We start from the raw sequence: 23,620 nt of genomic DNA on the forward strand, positions 1-23,620 counted from the left end.
GGAATGCCAAGCAAGGCCACTGTGGCTCCATGCAAGACCGCCTCTGATTGCTTACCAAAAATGAGTGTCTTGACAACGTCCTGAAACCCCTCCTGCAGGAAAACCACTGAGTTTATGATCTTAGTCTCTGTGCATCCTATAAATACACACACACACACACACACACACACACACAATAATGAGGATTACAAACTGATTCTTCAAGAAGAAAAACAGAAAAGGATGTCAAACTTTTACTGACAGTGGGACCACATTCTTAAAGTTATTCTACCACAACATACCAGACGCATCATGGGTATTAGTATTCTGAGATTATAAAATGGCTCCATTTGCAGCAGAAAAAGATATAACGCCAGGCTCTGCTTCTCTCTGTGGCTCTCCAAGCAGAGATTCATTCTGGCATAATTGATGTTTAAAAATGTTCATTTCATCACCACTTTTCTTTCTAAGAAGGAATATGCTTGCCTTCAGGGACACCGTAAGGGAGGATGCTGGGCACATTCACTTAAATGATGGATTATCGAACTGGGTAGTAAGAGCGCTTTGGAGGAGCCTTGGCTGTAGCAACTGGTATAGATCCTCTGTCAGTATTTCTGTACACTTAAAATCCCATCAGGCCTTTTTGTAGGCACAGAAGGAAAAAAAATACCTTGGGCTTTGAAGGTATAAACTGAACCACCCTACGGCTCCAACTGACTGAAACATACCCGGACTTCATTCCAGAAGACTTGAAGGTGCCAATTTCACAGTGACTAATTCCTGGAGGGTAGAAGATGTACTGGTTCCACAGGATTAGAAATTCACGATAATTCATGAGGCTGCACCCTCATTATTAAGGCCACCTTTCACAAGCTAGTCCCACCACAAGTTACAAACAAAACCCTGCCCCTTAACAGAACCTGGCCCCTGAGTGTGCTAACACTTCCAGAGTTGAGAAAGGACGATGCATCTTGAGGTTAAGGGTGAAAAGTGTGCACCACTCTTAGCACAAAATCAGGTGGGATGGGAAAAGCCTGTGAAGAGTGTGAGGTGAACGGACAGTGTATGTAAAAACGGACGACAGAGAACGTTCAGAAGCACTCAGCCAAGATGCTTTAGAAGCCACAGAAAAACACCCAAGCCACACCTTGTCCCCTGAGGAAGCTCTGGCTGCTCTGCAACTCCTAACTGCTCATGAATATGACGCAGCCAAAAGCTACCCCATAATCTACCCCATGACATCTGTGACAAGAACACATCCAGTGTGCTGCACAGGTATTCTTGTCTGTGTTCAGCACCAGCAGCCTCGTGACTAGTCCCTTGGACATAAGGTAGGTAGATGCTGAAAGTGAATAGACAGTCATCTCACGTTACAAACAGACAACAAAACCCTCACTATTTATGGTCCAGGGACTTCTGCTACCCAGAGCAAGGCAAAGCAGTGCTTCCGAGGGTAGCCTTGACCTTCAGAATACTACTCTTGGCCTGGTCAGTCTTCCCTGCATCCTCAGAACTGCCGCACAGCTTCCCCAGGTAGGATACCCACATTTCCCTCTCCTGAACACCACAAGCCATCACCTCCCTGAGTGCCATTGTATGGTTGCTCCATCCTAGTCCAGTTGCTGTTCCTTCTCATGAATCCAGGGGGCCCTGTGGAGCTGAGCAGAGGTTTTGAGAGCTCAGGGTCAGGACACAGAGACCTTATAATGCTAGGCTTCCTGACCTTAACAACCCCCACCTCTGCTCCCTCCTCTCCAAACACATCCCCACCCATCCAGCAGGTTTCCTGCAACCTTGCTATCCAGAATTCCGCCTTCCACCTTCCCCTCTGCAAACTCTTGGCTAGTCTCAAGCTCCATCCCGCAGGTCCTGCAGGGCAAGCACAGGCAGATGGCAACCTAGAACCACCTGGCTGAAGAGGTCTCTTTCTGATCTAAATTAGATGTCTTGTGCTCGGCTTCCTAGAATTTCACAATGGCTGACTCCTCAAAGCAGACTACAGGTTGAGTGACCCTTATCCAAAATGCTCGGGACTAGAAGTACTTATAATTTCAGAGTGTTTAGACATAGGAACGTTCGATAGACTTTCTGCTTTATATGCTATTGCTGTTTTATTTTTGTTTTGTTTTGGTTTTTTTTTTGGGGGGGGTGTTTTCGCTGTTGATTTATTTGCAGTGTTAGAGACTGACTCTGGGACTTTACACATTCATGTTCAGAAAGCTGAGTTGATTCAAGCACATTTGGGACGTCTAACTTCCATACCGAGGACCCTGAACCCATCCATAGCAGTTGTCTGTGTTGGATACTGATGGGCCCGCTGCTGATCTCAACCTTCAGTACATGGGACTCCCTGGGAGCACAAGGGCTCAGGAACTCCAGTCGGAGAGAGAAAGGACACACAGGACAAAGAGCATACTGCTATTGTCATGGGGTGGTACACAAGGACCAGATTCAGACAAAGTAAAGGATCAGTGCTGGCTCAGGGTCTGTCTACACCTTGGCAGTCAAATCAACACCAGCTTCAAAGGTCTGTGCTCAGGAGCACTGAACTATACCCATGCAGATCCCTGGAAATGGACACGGCACTCGTCCATCTGCCATGGCGCAGCATCCCTCTGCTGAGGCAATCCCAGTTTCCACGTGGCAGAAGCAGGAAGGAATGCCAAGCAAGGCCACTGTGGCTCCATGCAAGACCGCCTCTGATTGCTTACCAAAAATGAGTGTCTTGACAACGTCCTGAAACCCCTCCTGGTGATCCAGTCTTCCTGGAATAAAGCAGAAGGAACAGAAAAAAAAAAAGACTTAATTCCAGAAATGACGATGATGCTTATATAGGGCTCTTCCGTGAACACAAGTTTAAATGAAAGGCTTCGAATTACCTGCAAGAGTGACTGACTGGGATGACAGAAAAAAACCCTAAACAAATAACTAAAATGTTTCTTTGGCCATTTCATTGCATAATTATTGCCTTAAGAAAAACATGTTGTGCAAATAATAATGGTTTATGTACCATTCTAGAAGGAGAGGCTACCTGCATATTAATGAAGTTCTTCAAAGACCTCATGAATATTCATTTCCCCACAACAAAGCTTGACCCCAATGGTTGTAGAACCCTTCTTCGGTGACACTTTCAGAGAAGGCTGGGGTCCCTGCAAGGGTTGGAGTTATTAAAGGAAGAGAAAGGAGGACATCGGTCACTTTCTCTGTCAAGGGTCTCAGCCCTCCTTCCTGGCCATGATGGTTCTTAGGGAACCTGAAGAGGACGGGGCCCTCCATTTTCCTTCAACGGAGACTGTCTTACAAATGAAAGCTGAGGTTGAGAGCCAAGAGACTTGAGGGGTTCAAGACAGAGTGGTTTATCTGTCCTCGGAACCGTCTCTAATCCCCTTCTCCATCTGCTCCAGCTAAAGCAGGATGAAATGATAAAGGATTTCCTATTTCTTTTTATTTTGGGAATCTGTGGTGTGCTGTGTGTGTGTGTGTGTGTGTGTGTGTGTACGTGTGCATGTATGTGAGGGTTAAACACCAACATCAAGCATCTTATTCAGTCACTCTTATTTTTAAAAACAGTCTCTCTGAACCCTGAGCTCACTAACCGGCTAGACTTGCTAACCAGCCAGGTACCTGAGATGCCCTCCCATCTCTGCCCTCCCAGAACCGAGGTTGCAGGCACAGGCCACTGCACACAGATATTTACGTGAGGGCCCAAGGTTCCCAACCCACGCCTGCATGGTTCCTCACTGAACCATCTCCTCAGCTCCTCTGGTCCATTTTTAAAGGCCTCCTCCCAAAGTCTTCCAAGACAGAAAGCCTGAACAGAGGCTTCACAGGCAGATACACTGAGTGGCCAGTTCACCCTCTACCTGCTGTGGGGCCTGAGGTCACCGGGGGTGGCTTCATTCACTAGGGAAAAGGTCTTGTTCCTGGCACAAGGAGATGATGGCTTCTACTCTGTGACAAAGGCCTGGTCTGGACTTGTGTTAGCACATTTCCAACAAGACCAGGTAGGGGCTCTCAGTTCCCTCAGGAAACATTCTTAGCAGCAGGTCCTCCCAGTGTTGAAGAATTCCATCTGCCTTAACATGGCCTGTGCAAATGTCTCATGTCCAGAGAAGTGACTAGAATCCTCCAGAAGACTGTTAGGGATCTGCAGACCCTTGGACTCTGTGCCCTCCCTAGGGTGGCAGGGGCCTGGTATTCACATGGCTGCGGGTCCTTCCCAGAGGTCTGGTGCATGCGCAGCCTTTCAGCCAGTGTCCTTGCAGATTCTGGCTCTCTGAAGAGGCCTTCTTTTCCCACCCAAGTGAGGCATTTCAACCACATGCTCACTTCCCAAAGTGCAGTTGGTATGGGCTGCTTGCTTCCTGTGTGGGCGTCAAAAGCTACACAGCATCAGCATGAATACGGAGACGACGACCATGGAGCCCAGAAAGATCCATCAGGCGGCAAAGGGCTTAACAGCAGCCCAAGCAGGAGTATCCAAGTCCCATCCCCAGAGACCACATAACAAAAGCAACTGCGGCTTGTGCTTGTAATCCTAGCATTGGAAGGTGGAGCTAGACAGATCCCTGGAACTCACTGGCCGGTTCCAGGTCAATGAGAGACCCTGTCTCAAAAAGTATGGTGGATGGCATCTATGGAATGACACTCAAGGCTCACCTCTGGTCTACAGACACACACATATACACATACACACATGCGCACATACACACACACATACCCCAGGGGGCAGAAGCAAGAGAGGGAACAGAATATATACATATTAATAAACACATTAGTAAAATAAGTAAAAGAAAATAAAAGCTATTAAAAGGCAGCTGGGAAGGTGAAACCCACCAAATCCCCAGAATAACCCTGGAGCCACGCTCCCATCTGAGTCCCCGTGATACAGCACAAGCTTGCTACCGGGAAACCTTCAAAATCAACTAATTATGGAGTTGGGCATAGACCACATGTTTCAGCTCCCTGGAGGAAACACTTCACCTACGTGGCAGGAAAGGGCACCCCCACTCATCAACTGGTGAAGGGGTGGCTCTTTGGTCCCAAACTGGTCAACCAGTGCTGAGGTCTGAACACGGCTTGTCCTTTACAAGACTAGTGTTGGAGTCTAGTTTCTCCTGAAATGTTTGGAGACGAAAACTTATCCTGACCATGGTGTTTGGTGGGAGGGTGGGGAGTTAGGGGAGATCACCAAGATAGGACCTGTCATCCTGAGCTCCCACAGCTCACCCTGGTGGGCTTATCATCAGAAGAAGAGAAATCTGAATGCGCAAGCGCCCTTGCTCTCTTACTCACCACTCGAGGCCATGCATGAACCACCTGGGGTTGCTACCAGCAGGACAGCCATCCCAGTACACACTTAGACCCTGGACCTCCAGAACCAAGACAAAATAAAGCTTCTCTTCCCCCCAAAGCACCCATCTTTTGTGTCGATTAGCATAATAGAAAATGGTAGTTGAGTGAGATAGAGCCTTCATTGTCCCCAGAAAGACTGGCTAGGAAGTTAGACTCCAGGCTGGAGAGATGTCTCAGTGGTTAGGAGCACTGACACCTCTTCCAAAGAACCTGGGTTCAATTCCCAGTATCTACATGAAGGTTCATAACTGTCTGTAACTCCAGTTCTAGGGGACCCGACACCCTCAAGCCATACAAGCTACACTCTTCCCTAGAAGCATGTATCACTTCCCACTCTGGACCATCTGGCATCCTACCAGTTCACTGTGGGTCTGCAGAGGTCTTGTGTGCCCTGGATCTAGTCTCTCTTGCCCTGGAGCAGAAACCCGGGAGAAACCCAGAAGCTGCCCAAGGACTCACTCCCCTGCGCTGGGAGAACTGCCGTTGCCTCCTTCCCTAGAGAGCCTTTCTCTACAGCGCTCCTTCTCCTGGGAGGCCCTGGAAAAGGACAGAGTCTCATTCATCTGGGAGCAGCACATCCCCCCGCCTGCTCCACATAGAGTCCCTAAGAAAGCACAAAATCCTCCAGCTTGGAAACAGTGGTATGTGTTATACCTTACACAAATACTTTTCCGTGCGAGGAAACAGGCCCACATCCGAACTCAATTTAGAACCAGGCTCTAAGTGTCTATTTATAGGCTCCATGAAGCCATCCCTGGTGGATATGGAGTCAGGGCTCCTGTCCACTCTGATGCAGTTCATTTGCATTCTTTTTAAGTTTTATCTTCTCCAATTTCCCAGCAGTCTTTTAACTCAAATGCAAGGTCACCTACCACTTGGATCCAGCACCACCACCGGCTTCTCCTGCCCTCTCCGGGACCTTCATGAAACCAGGGGAAGGTCTTTGAAAGCCAGAAGGGTCAGTAGCTATCCCTGTAGTTAACTGGGTCACCAGGAAATTTCAGCTCTTGCCAGTGGCTTAAAAGGACACAAGGAAGCCCCGTGCCTGCTGCGGTTACCCGGACTTCTCTTCACATCTGGTGTGTCCAGTCATCCCTACCACTCTCGAGTGCATTTTCCTCTCCCTTCTTGCTCCCCAGGAGTCTGGCATGGGGGACCTCCTTAGCCATTTATGATTAGACAGTACCTGCTCTCACCCCTTCCAGCCCACAGCCACCTTCAGAATAATGCTCTAGTCTTCTGCAACCTTCAGGCTGGACATTAAATCTGCAGGTTTCCCACCAGACTAAGACACTTTGCATTCCAGGAGATCTCGCCACTCCTAGGCTTTGGTTATGGATGGATGCAGGAGACAGTTGACCTTGCAGCTTGGCTTCCCCCAGAAAGACATGCAAATTCAAGCCAAAGGATTCCTCCTTCCCCGTGTAGACAGTAGGACCCTCCAGGGTACATGGCCTCCCAGAGCACCCTGCCTTAGGAACCACCATAGAGCCATGGCACTCTGGGCTAGCGTCCTGTCTACGGCACGAGTCAGACATAGAGAACACACCCAGTGAATGACTTTCAGCTACCTGGCATCATATGACATTCCCGAGGCCCGGGTTCTTACAGAAAGTAACTTTTGTGATTTCTGGCATCCATTTCCATGACTCATTAACTTTCGCACAGGGCACCACTTCAATTGCCACCATTGGTCCTATATTTTTCAACATCCAAGATTCGGGGAATAAATTAGTTTGTGGTCAAACACAGCCTTTGTAATGCTGTGTTTCCAGGCATTCTAGAAATAAAAATTCCTTAGAGGGGTTGATTCAAAATTTGCTGATTATTTTTGATGGTTTATGGGAAGTCCTAGATCACGTATGTTATACACACACACAGAGAGAGACACACACACATCCTGACAGGGCAGGGCAGCTCAATGAACCATCCATTCAAAGCCAAGGTCCCCAGGAAAGAGCCCAGGCATGCACAAGGGTGGTACATGCACATCAAAAGCACCCCTGAAAGCATTTTCTTAGGACATTCAAGGCAGACCATTACAGCTTCATTAAAGTCCGAGACCTGGAAGGAGTGAGGAACCATGGAAATAGAGATGTGAACACAGCCAACTCACCGGGTAGAGTTGAGACCTCTGATCCTACCCAGGAACACTGGAATCACCACTAGAGAAGCAGACGACTGGCTGGGTTGCCTTCAATAGCCGGCTGACCACAGAGCGATGTATTAACTTCCTTGTGCTAACTGGAAAACCCCACGTTGTTAGGGGCTAGGTACCAGACACACGGACTGGGGATGTCTGGAACTCTGTATTGGGGTGGAGAATGAGCGCAACGTTAAGAAGAGAGGCAGTAACCGTGCAGGCATCCGTGAACAGGACCCCGGTCATACACTGCAGACATCCATGAGCAGGATCCTGGCCACACACTGCAGAGGTCCTGGAATGGCTCAAGGAGTCCTTGCCAGAAGGACTGGTCTGGGTTCAGAAGCATCAAAGACAGAGGCTTCCTCCTGCATCCCCACACCTATAACCTGGCACCCCCACACCCACACACTGGCACCCACAGGACTGTTGCCTGGGTGACTTGTTTGCCCTGGGGATGACTCTGAGAGATGCAGGCACTGGACAGGTGGACTACAGAACAGACAGTCTTTCTGGGACCTGTTATCCGAGAGGCCATCCAGACTGCCCTGAGAAGAATGCCCCAAAGACAGGACCAGACCCACAGACCACTCAGGATGGAACTTCTCAGGAGAGGAGAACAGGGATTCCTTGGACCATGGACATGTGTTGTAGGACTGGGGGGTGTGGGTCTCTCACTGATCTGATACACAAAGACAGTGTTCAGCTGGACAGAGCAAGTATCTTCCAGAGCAAAGAAAGAAAGGGGCCCAGAGGCACGACTCCAAAAGTTGATCAAAGCAGTGTTTCTGTGAGCCAAGAGAGGCTGAGCTCAGTCAGAAATGGTCCCCAGGTCCTCAGATCCAGTGGGATGGAGAGACAGCAACAGCGGAAACCCAGGTACTGTTTATAAATAAGATGTTCAAATTCTGAACAGCCGAGTCCCTACGCTGACTGCAAAGCAACGTCTTCGATGCTAATAACTCTATTTATAAAGATGAGAGTGTGTTATTTTCCCCCTGTGCGAGTTGCATCTTCAGAATAAAAAGCTCAAATCTCAAGCCTCTTATTTGTGCAAATGTTTTGGGAACAAGCTGGATTTAAAGTGAGTCTTTGATGATCTCAAAGTTTCAAAAACAACTGCTTGTTACAGCAGGTGCTTCTGACGGTTGCCATTGAAATGACTTAAAAATACTGTGTGTACTGTCATCACGAAAATGGCTACAAAGTCTCAGACTAGGAAAGATATCATTGGCCTGGAGGTGGCACTGAGCTAACAGCCTCTCACTTCCTCTGAAAGCAGAGACTGGGTGACAGAGGTCTTCACTGGCTCACACTAGTTCTTTCAAGGGTGACGGTTGTCGCTAGAGGAATCCCTGGCAGCCACCATGAAGGAAGAGTGGACAGTAGGGGCATGGACTGTTGCAATTGGCTGAATACTCAGAAACTTGTTCTCAAACGACTAGCCTTCCTGGCTCAGAAATGTGCCAACCAGGCAGCACTCAGAACTTACTCTAAGGTTTGCCCAGTGTTTGCTTCTGCAGAGAATACCCCAAGGCACTCTCAAATACAGTCATGTGGCATATAATGACATCTGGTCAGTATGACACCACATTAATGACAACAGGCCGAGATTATACACTCGACGGCATCACAGAATCTGTTGTGATGTAATATGGCACACAAATGACAGTGGCCAGAGATCATATGCCCAATAATGTCACTGTACCCTGGTGTAGACAGTATCTGCACAATGACAACACTTCCCTGATGTGCGAGTCCCCTCTGTATGCTGTGAATACCATTAGTTATTAAAGAAACCGGCTTGGCCTGATAGGGTAGAACAGAGCTAGGCGGGGGGGGGGAGAGGGGGGGGACTAAACTGAATGCTGGAAGAAAGGAGGCGGAGTCAGAGAGAAGCCACAGAGCCACAGCGGGAGACAGATGCGCTAAAACTTTGCTGGTAGGCCACGATCTTATGGTGATGCACAGATTAATGGAGATGGGTTAAATTAAGATATAAGAGTTAGCCAGAAATATGCTTCAGTTATTGGCCAAACAGTATTGCAAATAATATGGTTTCTTTGTGATTTTTTTTCAGGTGTGAGGTGCTAGGCTGCCGGGAAACAAACTCACAGCTTCCCTACAACACTTCTCAGAACATGTCCTGAGCAAGGCATGACTGCAAACCCCAGCTAGGCATTAATAGCTCTTCTGGAACTAGTGATTGTCTGCCTCAGCTGTACTTTGCCCTTCAGTAAGTCTGTCCATGTGCGGCCCATGCCATCCTGGGGACAGAGCACAGTTCCCTTGCCCTTCTTGGCAGGACTGACTAGCCTATAATCTCTGGCATATTTTTTCCAATGACTGTCCACATTAAACTCATCCTGTTTCCTGGCGTCTTGCCAGAGGACAGTACAATAGTGAGGTATTAAAAGCTGGACCTTGGATGCCAAGACTGTGGATGGCACAGACCAACAGTGGTGCCACTGGGAGGCTAGGATGAAAGGGAACGGACAGTTTGCTGGCAGATCAGCCCAGCTGCATCCAGCCTCAAGGTGCCCAGGACCACTAAGGGCTCCCCAGACTCCCCAGCCGCCTCTGCTAGCTGCCCTTCTGACTGTCATTTTCTCCAAAGCAAATGAAGCTTCTATTTTTGCTGTGCCCGATGCTTTCCAATTCCCAGGCATCCCCTGGAGAGAAGCTGGGATTTCATTTTTTTATTCAGGCAGCTTGGGGACTGATGGGAGGGGTGTGCAGAAGGCTGAAAGCCAAATACAGCAGCACTGGGCACAGAACTCACTCGGGCTGTGGACAGGGTGGCAATGCCTGTGTAGGGCTCCCACGTGACCTTGCAGGGTAGGGCCAGGTAAAGTTCGCCACCATCTGTGTGGTTCAACTGTGCACTCCACAGTTTACCCTTTGGAGATCTAACCCAAAGGTAAGTGTTAAGCAGCAGGACCTTACAGAGGTAGGAGGCCTCTATCCTCATGAATGCCTTAACGTCTATTTCAATGGAGGGGTGTAGCTGTCACAGGAATGGGTTTCTGATGGAAGAGGAGCTTAGCCCTCTTCTCTTCCTCCTCCCTCTCTGTCTTCTCTGCCGTTCCCTTTCATTTTCTGCCATGGGTGATACACTCTTAGCAGATGTGAGTGCCTTCTTATTGCCTTGCCCAGACCGCAGGACCTGTAAGCCCCAGCAATCCAGCCTGTGGTATTCTGTTAGATCAGCAACAAAAGGACAAAAAAACAATGCTGCTTCACAGAGACAAATCTCGAAACCTTCAAAGCCCCACTCACAGATGCGGAGACCAGGGCATGTGCCGATTCATTTCCTCGGCCAAGGCGACAGAGGAAGAGCCAAACCGAGTTTTAAATCCTGGCAGGCGGGCCCCGAAGTCCACCCTGTGCCACTTTGAGAGGAATAAAAGGGAAAAATACATCTGCAATATACAACTCAAACAATGGCTCAGACTGACCACAAGAAAGGATGAAATGGGGCACAGAGTAGATAGGTCCAGGATCCCCAAAAAAACAAATAGATACAATTAATTACAAATACATGAACGTAAATCTATGAACAGTGTTCCGTCTCTGTGGCAAGCAGGGAATAAAAATCAAGGCCTCATGCAGTGTCTTGGTTACTTTTCTATTGCTGTACAGACACCACAACCAAGGCAATTCATAGAAGAAAGAATGTATTGGGGCTTAAAGTATCAGAAGGTGAGTCCATGAACATCATGGAGGGGAGCATGGCAGCAGGTGACAGATGTGTGCCGGAGCAGCAGCTGAGAGCTTACTTCCTGATCCATAAGTAGGAGATAAAGTTTGTGTGAGACAGAGCCTGCTGTGGGCTTTTGAAACCTATTGATACACCTTCTCCAACAAGGCCACACCTCCCCATCCTTCCCAAATGGTTCCAGTAACTGGAGACCAAGCATGCAAATCTGTGAGCCTATGAAGGCCATTCTCATCCAAACCACCACAGGTAGGGAATACATTCAGACTAACAAATACTAAAAACATCTGAAATGCTGAGGGTTGCCAAGGAAAGGGCAAAGAGGAGACTCGCACAAACTGTCGGGAAGGCTCCTGGCTACACCCACCCACTCTGGAAAGCAATTTGGCTACTTGTAGTAAAATGTAAGATTCATATCCTCAATCCCACCGCAACGCCTTGTTAAAACATGCCTCACAAGTCTGGCTCACGCTCACAAAGATACACACATAAATATCCATGACCGCCTTGTTTGTGACAGCCAGGAACTGGAAAGCAGCTGAGCATCCATCAATGGGAGCCAACAAGCAGCACCAGAAAGCCCTGACGCGGCGAGCCCCAGCTACAAGTCCCGTGGGGGAAACTCCCCAGCACAAGGGTAAGCAAAGAAGGCGGTAACGGCTAAAAACCAAACACTGTGACCTGGTGTCATTAACAAAGTGCTCACATCCAGCACGGAAAATAACAGGAAAAGGGGCATTTATGGACACAGTATGCTACAGGAAGGTAACAAGTGGAAGCAGCTGAGAGGGTCCCACGCTGCTCCCTGGTGCTTTAACTGTGCTCAGAAAGTTTATAACAAACCCTTCACAGGTGGCCTTAGTTCCCTTTCCTAGGTGACGCGGACAGAGAAAAAAGCAACGGTGGCAGTGTCGAGTGAGGCCAGGACACAGGGCAGGATGCTTCCTGCTGACCCAGCCATCCAGGTCCATCCCAACATCCCACCATCAAACTACTGAGGACGTTTCATTGTAGATCTTCACCAAGAACATAGACCAGAATCTTGGACTGGCAAGATGACTTACCAGGTAAAGTCGCCTGCCAGCTAGGCCTACAATGTGAGTTCAATCCCTGAGACCCACAATTTCAGGAGAAAACTGACTCCTAAAAGTTGTCTTCTGGCCTCCAAACATGTGCTGCAGCATGCACACACGTACACGCATGCACGCATGCACACACACACACCACACACACACACACACACACACACACACACACACACACACGGAGTGTGTGCCATTCAGTGCACCATCCAAAATTGATCTTGATGAAAACAGCCGCCTTTCTCACCACCATCTAACAACAGATACAATACAGCATCCTAATAAATTCCAAGCTTGCTTCCCTTTGGGCAGAACACTTAGGACAAAATGACAGAGTATTAATCCGGGTTTGTCCTGTTCTCCTTTGACCTTGATCTGTTGGGAAATGACGTTGTGTTTTCTGTTTCTCATCACTCATCACTCTTGCTGGACCAAGGGAGGAGAAGTGAGAAAGGCAAACGTGAAGGAAAGTGTGCCTGCCCTCAGTGCATACTCATATGCCAGCACCTCCGGGGGACAGAGCTTCACTAGGCTGTGACCAGCCCAGTCCCTCCTTCTGCCTCCTCTCCCCTGAAGTGCCTGCTGCCCCGAGCCTCCCAGCCATTGCCATCCCAGACTCAGGCCTCCTGGCTCTTGAAGGGCTGGGATGACAGATGACCTTGCACTACAATGTTTGGGACCCAAGTCACACCATCCCAAAGCAGATTTGTTTCTCCCACAGAAACAGCTGGAGGCAGGGTTACCTATCTCTGCTACCAAGCAATAGCCACTCCTGAGCTCAGGTCTTCATTGGAAACGGGACCCTGGAGTTCCCCCAGTCCCTCCCTGGCTTTGGGGACAATAACATTCCTTGAGAGAATTCAACTCCCAGAGGCCACTTGGAGGCCTGAGGTTGGTGCCAGCAGGACACTTGGTATTCTGTGACCGCAGCAGCCAGCACGGAGGAAAAGTGTGCCTTGTCCCAGCTTCAATGCCTTAGGACTTGCATTGAGTCTGGATGGTGGAGCAACAGTCATGGCAAAAAGGGCACCACACGGGAGCCATTAGACTCAAGGGGGAAGAAAGCAAAGGCACGTCCCCACCAACCTAATTTCTCCCCGCATCCAGAAGGTTCTACTTCTTCCCAATAGGTTCATAGCCTAAAGGACCAAGCTTTTGATGCATTTTTTTTGTTTGTTTATTTGCTTGCTTTGTTTTGCAAGGGTGGGGGGTGGTGGGGAGGAGGACATTCCACATGGAAATTACAGCAGGGACCCTGGTCAGGAACAGTCTCAGCCATTAAGTGAGGTAGGAGTCAGGCTTGTGGCTTAAATAGTCTATGGAAAACACAAATCTAAAGCCATCAGAATCATACAAATTGGAGCTGACCCTGCCATGATGCTTGCCACCATCCTCACCCTCACCCGGTCTGGAATCTGTAGTACCAATCACCATGCCTAGGGTACCTGACGACATAGCCTCCCACTTTGTACCTTTGCACCCCACAACAGACAAAGTCATCAGCTGCCTATGCCTCCCACCAAGCAGGAGGTTCTGAGCACTCTCTGGAATACATTGAAAGAGGAATTTAGCAGGGGAGACCAACCTGAGGTTGCCTGGGTTTTCTGGCATAGCTAACCCTTAAGAAACAATCTGGCCCAGGAGTGGGGACCACAAGATGGCCTCAGTGCTTTGGATCAGAAGGTCCAGTGGGTGGATTCTTAAAACCCATCCCACAGGTGCTCCGGACCCACACATTCCGCAGACACGGGCCTCCCAGTGATCTGTTCCCGGGCCCTAGAACTTGTCTTTCATACATAGGCCGAAGGAGCTCAGTTGCTAGCAGAACTTATGTGTTAGTTAACTTCTGAATCACTGACCAAAAAAAACCATATAAACAGTGGAAGATAGACGGTGGCTGACTGGCTCTGTAACTTTAGCCTTGACCCCAAGCTGAACAGCAAGGCTACAGACACAGGTGAGAGAGGAGGCCATTACCTCATAGCAGACATGAAGAGGAAGAAAAGGATAATTGGGCTGCAGGTACCTCGTCTCTATCTGGTTCACTTTCACCCCAGTGCTTTGATTCAGGAGCATCTTCCCCATTATTGAGTTCCCTGTGGAAACACCCTCACAGACACACCCAGGGTTTGTGATGCTAATCTCCAGGTACTTCTTAATGCAATCGAGTTGACAATCAAGATTAATCATCATGGGCCAGATGGCCCACCCAGAGATTGACACGGTGATTACCTTGCTCACATCCTGTTCCCTGGAAGTTTCCACGTTCCACACAAGCCTGGAAGGAAAAGGTCACTTCTAAGTTTGGGTCTTTTTTTTTTTAATATGATAAAAGACTCTAGGAAACAGTGCACTAGAAAACTAAAGCCACAGAATACTGCTATGGATGGCCCCAAACCCAAGCTTCATGTTGGGCAGGACGCGGGTGGCATATTCGTATCACCACTAAAACCAATTACTCAGTTGTTTCTTTTTTTTAATTAACTTATGTATACTATTGTCTGTGTGTATGTCTGCAGGCCAGAAGAGGGCACCAGACCTCATTACAGATGGTTGTGAGCCATCATGTGGTTGCTAGGAATTGAACCAGGACCTTTGTAAGAGCAGGCAATCCTCTTAACCACTGAGCCATCGCTCCAGCCCATACTCAGCTGTTTCTAATGTGGACTGAAGAACAGCAGCTCTCTTGGAATCCCCCAGGCCTCCAAGTACCAGATGAGGAATGCTGGCACATTTAGCTTCAAGAAATTAACAGCTCCTGGGTTCTCGGTCTCTCCAGTGGGATATAACAATTGTTGGACTACCCAGTCCATACTGTGTGAACCACACAAATAAATCCTCTTTTGATAGATGTTCATTCTGTTGGTTCTGTTCTTCCAGAAAACCCTATGGGGGGGGAGGAGGCAATGCACAGCTTCCACCAGTGTGGACGGAGTCTCATGTCGTATTTCTCATTGTTACAGAGATGACAGCAACCTAGCGTCATTGCCAAGGGTGGCCCACTGTCAAATCTCAGTTTGGCTTCTCGAGCAGGCTGACACCGGTTCTGTGGGCAGCCATGGCAGGCTCCTGTGAACTTAGGAAGGATGTGTGCTCTCAGTAATCCCCATCATGAGTTTGTCATGGTTCTGCGGTACCTCTGCATCGCTTTCCCCTATCATGACAATCGTTGTTTTTGTTTGTGTGTGTCTGTCTACATCAATTCTTTGTCCAATGATTAAGTTTTAATAGGCTATGACGACTTTGAGGGTTTTAGATATTTCTTCTATTGCAATAAAAATATAGACAGCCAGAATATATGTATCAGAACATATGAGAATATATGAACGAACTCTATGATGAAGTTGACACAGTAGAAGAGAGAGCAAAGAAAACAGGACCATGACCACAAGGTCAAATCTTGCCTGAAACCAACTAGATTTCTCAATTGCAAGAGGAAAAAAAAGATTCCAGTCCCTGTGAAATGTGTTTTGTTACTTGCATGAAGGATATTAATGGGTGAGAAAGCATCTCAGAGAGGCAGCATGACCTGGTCACCCAAAACACAGGAGTTCAAGGTGAGTAGAGTCCACAAAGTCCCCACACCCATATCGAAACATCGGGCCACACAATTTAAAACAAACATAAAATCCTTTATTACCTCGGTGGCGGGTCCACTTTTCCAGTCTTACATAGTGGAAATTATCAGAAATTAAACTCAGTCGGAGTTCTCATACTGCCCTGAGCCTAATGGTCAACAGCAAATCTACTAAATACTTTGGCTACATGGAACGGCTCTCATCTCTAAAAGACAGTTTTGATCCTCTCTCACCCTCTTGTGCTCAGGGGAAATCTTAAGGCAGCCTTCGGAAATAAATTTTCTTTTAATCAGCAGCACAAATAAACACTGTTCTGTGGGTCAGCTGGCTCTGGCGGTGTGGGCCTGATTCCTCACCCTAGCTCCGTTCAACAACTGATGCAAAGACGGAAAGAACAACCAAAAACCTCATCTCCGACCTCCTCTGTCCATCTCCCTCGGGTCCCAAGCACCTGAGGTCCCAGAAGCCGATGAGTTGCTTATAGTCACAGGTCAGGTCAAACTGACAATGTCAGAAGGCTCCAGACAGATGTCCTCACTCAGCCTCCCAGCCACGAGGCCACAGGTGCCCCACAACCATCTGTTAATAACACAGGCAGGTGGCCATTGGTGTATTCAGAGAAAGACTCTAGAGGGACGGGGAAGTACATATGGGACTCCGCCAAGTATGGACAACTGCACCAGATACAGCAACATGCTGCCACAGGCAGGGAGGGCTTGAAATAGGAGCTGGACCCTATGCTACTCCCCGCCCCAAAGAAGTTACACTATCTTGAAACTGGCTGCAGTGCTGTAAACCTAAAGGGACCATCAGTCCCCGACTGCGATGGGCAGTGGGTGCCTTAGATGGACAAATCAAATGACATAGGAAGAATCATACCCTTGTGGAGCAGTGGTGGTGCATGCCTTTAATCCGAGCATTTGGGAGGCAGAGGTAGGTGGATCGCTGTGAGTTCAAGGCCAGCCTGGTTTACAAGAGCTAGTTCCAGGACAGACTCCAAAGCTACAGAGAAACCCTGTCTAGAAAAAAAAAAAATCCCTATACCTGAAATCACAAAGTTCCAAAGGAGACGAAATTACCTTCTCCCAGTGTGACAAGAGTGACAAGAGCCTTGGGGAGCCACCAACTCTAATGAAGCGGAGTGGGGACAGCAGAACAACTGGGGGAGACCTAGGAGGCAGGGCAGCTGGGACCACAGCATCACCAGAGAGCAAAGGCTATAGAGAAGGCTAGGCAGCAGGAGGGGTACCAGAGATCCAGCCTGCAGGGGGTCCTGGGTAGGATAGCAGGGTGGGGGATAGGAGGGAGGGCCAAAGTATACCCTAGAAACTGCTCAGAACCTGGCTAGCCTTAAATACCCTTGGAAGATGGTCAGTGGCAGAGAGACTCGGGCTACGCTGACACCACAGAGAGCCCAGGGCCTCAGACCCTGGGTGTTTTAGAATCTCTGCATCCCGGAGCTGCTGTACAGAGGCCGTTGTACTAATCAAATGCTTTCAGGACCATTAAGCAACTCAGACTGCTCAAGATCCTTAATGGGTTTGGAAAAATACAGCCCAGCTCCTGCCACTAATAAAGTCCCTTCATCTGTCTGCTGAACTGCAAGCTATGCAGAAGGAAGCCCACCACCCACCTGCAGCCCTGAGGGAGCACCACACGACTGCTCCCTTCTGCAGGCTGCAGCTGCTGGCCCACCACAGAAGGACATGCACCCTGCCCCAGTACTCACGTATGCATCCTCACGGCTGGGTCTGCTGCAGCTCACAAGCTACCGACAACTTCTGTAAAGAAGATGGGGAGATGAACCTCCTTCACGGCTCCCTTGGGTGCCCTCCAAACAAGCTACAGGCCTGACAGCTGGACACCAGGGAACTCTTTGTTCTTCCTTCTGCCTTTTCATAAGAGCAACCCGAGGGCAGCCAGCAGCAGCGCAGCTACCTCCAGACTTCATGCTCTCAGCTTGGGCCAGCATCCCCTCCCCTACCTCCAGAACACTTGAAGCACAGCATCCCCTCCCCTACCTCCAGAACACTTGAAGCACAGCAAGTCCGTATTGTGGACACTCAGCCACCTGAGCAAAGATGGCAGGCAGCATTCTACTTCGACAAACTACTGGGCACTGCTTCAGTCTCCCATGATGTCACACATCTAGGGTAAGCAGCTGTATGATAGGAACTGATGAACAGTGGTGGGGAGGTGGATTTCAAAGCCATCCTTTGATAAGTGACAGTGGCTTTCCTCTTGAATGAGATCGAAGTTGGGAACAGAGGTAGAGAGACAGAGGCTAACCCACCTGACCCTTAACCATTTCTCAAGTAAGCCATTGCCATATGCAGGGGAGATAGACAACTTTTTTTCCCCTTGAGTGTTGGCTTTGGAGAGTATCTTAGTGAAGCACAATTAATAAATCTCAGAGAAAGAAATTGCTAGTCAACCTGAAGGTCAGAAAAGCAAAAAAGCCAACCACTGGCTCTTACCTCTACCTCAGTCCAAAATGGCGATCCTGCCTTCAAGAATCTCAGAATGAGACTGAGACTGAGAGCCGTCTCCTCCCGTCTTATAATCTTCTCTAGTTCTGGGATTAAGGGCATGCATCCTTACCGCCTGGTTTCTATGGCAAGCTAGCATGGCTACTGAGATTAAACGTATGTGTAATTGCTATCTGGTCTGTAAGGCTGACCAGTGCAGCTGTTTTACTTGTCTGATCCTCAGGCAAGATGGATTTATTAAAATACCAATGAAATGCCACTACATCTTAGGTCCCATCCACAGGGTTATACACACACAGTCCCCCTAAGTAAAAGAGCTGAGGTTTGACTCAGGTGCACCTGAATCCATGGTCCCAGCTTAGTCTCATTGCCAACAGGCAGAAGATATGTGTGTGTTGGGGGGGGGGTGAGTACAACTGCCCTTCACCAACTCTTTTTTGACAGTCTATTGGTAAGGCCCTCACTATGTGCACTGTTTGGGGTTTCTAAGCTGGGAAACGTGAAAGTTTGTATTCTGGGCATGCTTGAGGCTGTAGCAGGCACACATTGCAAAGTGGGCAAAACGTTGTATGCTGGGTATATATGAGGTTGTAGCATGCGCATTGAAGACTGTGCAAAAGGTTGTATGCTGGCATGCATGAGGCTGTGGTAGGTACACAATGGAGACCATGCAAAAATTGTTTGCTGGGTATGCATGAAGTTGTAGCAGGCATGCATCGGAGACCATGCAAAAGGTTGTTTGCTGGGCATGCATAAGGCTGTAGCAGACACACATTGAAGGCTGTGCCTCATTCCACTGGGATCCCAGGTTCAGACTCTGGAGAGAAATGAGCAGCTGGTGAAATTCATTATCCCATTCTGAACAGACCTTTATTCAATGCATTATACCCACTTTCAATGTAGTGGAAGCTGGCCTTGAACTCGTGGGCTCAAGTGACACTCCTGCTCCAGTTTCTTAAGTGGCTAGAAGTTGCTCATGACATGTATCTGGCCTACCAGGGAAGATATCAACCAAGGAACAAATCCTCTCAGTCACATACTAACGGCTTCCCAGAATTGAAGAGGGCAAGGTACTGAATATGATGGGCCTCCTGTGTGCACCAGAGAAAAGCCAATGGGGATGATAAGAGAGGACAGGCCACACTCATGTATAAATACAGGCGTCCAAAGCCCAAAGCGAAAAAACACATGAGCCCTGCAACTCATAGGAAACACAATGGATATGGTTCAGTGGATGAATGTTAGAAAAGCTATTAATGCCATGAAATAATTTGTTAGGGGAAATGATGGACTCAATTGCTACAGAAATCGTTTCATAAAATTGAAACGTATGATGCATTCATAATTAAAGAGAGGGAGAGAAAACCCTCACAAATTAGGACCATGTTGTGATTTGCATATAAAATGTCATGTGTTGAAGAATTGATGTCCAGCCAGTGGCACTATCGATCGGAAGAAATTAATTTCAGCCATGGTTAATCCATCCAAGAGTTCACAGCTGAACGAATGGGGGACTAGGAGGTGGGACTGGGGGTGCACCTTTGGAGAGTGATTTAATCCTGCCCTTTTCTGTCTCCCTTTGTTTCCTGGCCACCATCTGCTCCCTACCTTATCTGGGCCTTGTGTGAGCTCAAGGCAATGGAGTCAGCCAGCCTTGGATTGATCTTTGGGAAACTGTGGCCCCCCAAATAAACATTTCTTCTCTTTCAGTTGTTTGACTCAGTCACTTTGTCATAGGATTGGAAAGCCGACTCAATTGGACAAAGAATCTCTTAAAGCAACAGCAACGTCTGAGTGTATGTGTGCATGTCTGTTGGGAGGCGGGGGTGGGCGGTGCTCATGAATTGGACTAGATCAGCTGGCCAGCAAGCCTCAGAGATGGTCCTTTTCCATCTCCCAAGTGCTGGGAGCATAGGTGTGTGCTGCCTCGCTCAGCATCTTTACTCAAGCCCTCATGCTCACAGGGCAAGCTCTTTACCAATGACTCCCTCCCAGCAGTCCTCAGAAGAGCAACGATCTACAGTCACGGTATATGCCAAGCTCAACACTTTCAGGGGACTACACAAGCCCAGCAACACTATGTTGTCTGTCCCCTCATCGCTAACCCAGGAGAGAAAGAAGCAGGGGTTATTGAAAGGACGAGGGTTGCCGTGGGTGGACCTGCCCAGCTGCCATTGTTTGCAGGAGACATGCGATATAGTAGATTCCACAAGCTACCTGGTAAGATTGCATGTCAGAACATGAAGACCCAAGCTCAACGAAATCAGAAAAGGTCACTTCCAGGCAGATGTCACTTGTTTAGAAGAAAATAATAGATTCCTAGGAACTGATCTGATGCAAGCATGCAAGAGCTTTATAGGAAATCATCCACTAGTTTATTGGGATGCGTAAAAGAAGCCCCATCCTGAGTGAGGTAAGCCAGACCCAAAAAGAGGAACATGTACTCACTCATAATTGGTTTCTAGCCATAAATAAAGGACATTGAGCCTATAATTCGTGATCCTAGAGAAGCTAAATAAGAAGGTGAGCCCAAAGAAAAACATATAGGCATCCTCCTGGATACTAAACTTCATCAGGCGATGAAAGGAGACAGAGACAGAGACCCACATTGGAGCACTGGACTGAAATCCCAAGGTCCAAATCAGAAGCAGAAGGAGAGAGAGCACGAGCAAGGAACTCAGGACTGCGAGGGGTGCACCCACACACTGAGACAATGGGGATGTTCTATCAGGAACTCACCAAGGCCAGCTGGCCTGGGTCTGAAAAAGCCTGGGATAAAACTGGACTCGCTGAACATAGCAGACAATGAGGACTACTGAGAACTCAAGAACAATGGCACTGGGTTTTGATCCTACTGCACGTACTGGCTTTGTGGGAGCCTAGGCAGTTTGGATGCTCACCTTACTAGACCTGGATGGAGGTGGGTGGTCCTTGGACTTCCCACAGGGCAGGGAACCCTGATTGCTCTTTGGGCTGACGAGGGAGGGGGACTTGATTGGGGGAGGGGGGAAATGGGAGGCAGTGGCGGGAAGGAGGCAGAAATTTTTAATTAATTAATTAATTAATTAATTAAGAAAGAAAGAAAGAAAGAAAGAAAGAAAGAAAATGATTCAAAGACCTTAAAAAAATAAAGTAAGACCCTGTACACCACAGACATGCATGGATCTATCGTGTTGCAGCCCATTGGCAGGGGCAGGTGCTAGCTGCACAGCTCTCTATAAGCTCACCAAGAGGGGCACTATCAAGGCTGAAGATGTGGCAGTCCAAGCAGTAAAATGGTACCTACATTTTAATGCCCATTTCCATAAGAGATGGGTATATTTTCCTATACTCCTTTGCATTTATTTCTCTGTAAATTACTTGCTGGGATCTCTTGTCCACTTTCTTTTGGGATTCCCCACCCCTGGATTTACTAGCTGTGCTCTGGAGGCCTCCCCACACTGACGTCATCTGTCTTCTCTGTCTTTAGATATAACCAGCAAATCTTTCCTAGGGGTTTATCAGCTGGGCTTTCCTTCGACCTGAGGCGTTTGTTCTCCATTTCCCCTAAAGCAGCTGCACTGACCCATCTTCTTGCCTTGCTTTTGGATTCTGGATCATGATTCTGCCTGTCAGAGAAGTACGAGGTTCCCTAAGCTTTCCTCTGGTTCTCGTGGTGGCCACCCGTCTGGGACCACTGGAACATACGCTGGTGTAAGATGATAGACGTTGATTAAATTTTACCTCACTCCAAATCCACTTGTAAAAGTCTCTCTGTTGACTGTGCAGAAATTTCACATCATCTGGTAGGGAGCTTTCTTTCAGTGCATAATCTTGAAGTTTCTATATTTCTCTATGCTCCGAAACGTTCTAAGCAGCAATGACATTATCTGGGTTATGCAGACAGAAACTTGGGTTTGGTTCGGTTTGTTTTCTTCCAAAGGAAGATTGGTTCATTTACACCGTGTCTGCTGAGGTCAGTCTGGATCGATTGTCTTTTCCTAGCACAAGTGTCTGTTCTCTCCAAGGCCCTCACAGCTGCTCCCACGCACAGCACTAAATCTCTTCCCATGGTTTTGTTAATGTGCTGCTGGCGTTGGATGTTTGCATTGTTACTCCCCCCGCCCCACGTCAAACAGAGCGCTGTTCACTTGACCTCCAATGATAATCAGTACTTGGTATTTACTGGTTCCATCTTCTTCTCTCGTCCATGACTTCCCAGCCTTTCCCACAGCTCAGCTTCAGTTGACTCCGCTCTTTTTCTCTAACCCTGGGAATTAGATGTTTAAAGCGCCCATTTGTTAACACTATTACTGAGATCATAACTACAACTTTATTCAGATCCTCATACATTGATACATCTTCATTATCATCGTATTCTGGAAATTATGGAAATTGGTTATTTTTCTCACCCAGGAACATATTGAAGAGAATTTAATCTTGTTTTTTTTTCCCACACTGTAGGCCATTTTTGCTTTTTTTTTACCAAATGATTAATTTTTCCTTTTATTGCATTGTGACTGTAGAATATTGTCTATATCATTTCCATGATAAGGACTTTATTGAGGTTTCCTTTGTAATCTAATATATGTCAGATTTCATAAGTGTCTAATGCAACCTTGAAATACGGTTGTATTCTCTATTAACATGGTACAAAGTCTGGTATGTTTGAGACATATTTCTTTGTCCCCTTACGCGTCTCAGAGTGGCTGTCACATTGTCCTGGAACTAGTACATGCTAGTTCCCTCTCTGGGCTGTGGCTTCCATTTGTGGAGGTGCTGACCATGTGATACGTAGCACACTCAACCACAGTTAACCATGTTTTATTTGCAAATTGAACACATTGAGCTGTTACCCAACATTTGCTACTTAATCTGGCACCTCTGGCCTGGGTCTGCTTGGGTTTTGCTGTTGCAAAGGCTACTGTCACTCTTGCCCTTTCTGCATCACTCCAATGTAGATAGGGTTCCTTCTTCGTGGAGGGTGGATGGACTGGATGAACAACTAAGTCTCGGCTTGATCAACGAGTTAAATTTGCTTAGATTTATTGACTTGAGACCAACAATGTTGCTCATTTCGGAGAGTGCTGGCCTTGTACACAAAAGACCCCAGGTTGAATTCCCAGTACTGTGTAAAACAGGTAGACTCCAGCACTCTAGTGGTGGAAGCACAAAGATCAGGAGTTCAAGGCCATCCTAGGATTTAGCTAGCTTCGGCTACAGGAGACTGTCTTACAATAGCTTGGTTTGGTTTCATCTCTGTTGTGCTGTTTCTCGTGTGTGTGTGTGTGTGTGTG

At 47.9% G+C, this 23,620-nt stretch overlaps 1 protein-coding gene across 8 annotated transcripts in view; it reads right to left on the bottom strand.

Moving 5' to 3' along the window:
* Apba2 (amyloid beta precursor protein binding family A member 2) overlaps window positions 1-23,620 on the bottom strand; it is a 209,174-nt gene that overhangs the window by 98,911 nt on the left and 86,643 nt on the right. For 4 of the 8 annotated variants that reach the window (XM_026784301.1, XM_013350231.2, XM_026784305.1 and 1 more), the window contains exon 3: window positions 2,691-2,744. The gene's annotated coding sequence lies outside the window, so the exon portion shown is untranslated. Of the gene's footprint in view, window positions 1-55; window positions 97-2,690; window positions 2,745-7,450; window positions 7,544-17,584; window positions 17,601-23,620 lie in introns of those variants that run through there. The other 4 variants (XM_005357803.3, XM_026784303.1, XM_026784302.1 and 1 more) reach the window with 4 other exon arrangements.

Source organism: Microtus ochrogaster, chromosome 22 (genome assembly GCF_000317375.1).
Source record: "Microtus ochrogaster isolate Prairie Vole_2 chromosome 22, MicOch1.0, whole genome shotgun sequence".
In the NCBI taxonomy this organism is placed as follows: domain Eukaryota; kingdom Metazoa; phylum Chordata; class Mammalia; order Rodentia; family Cricetidae; genus Microtus; species Microtus ochrogaster.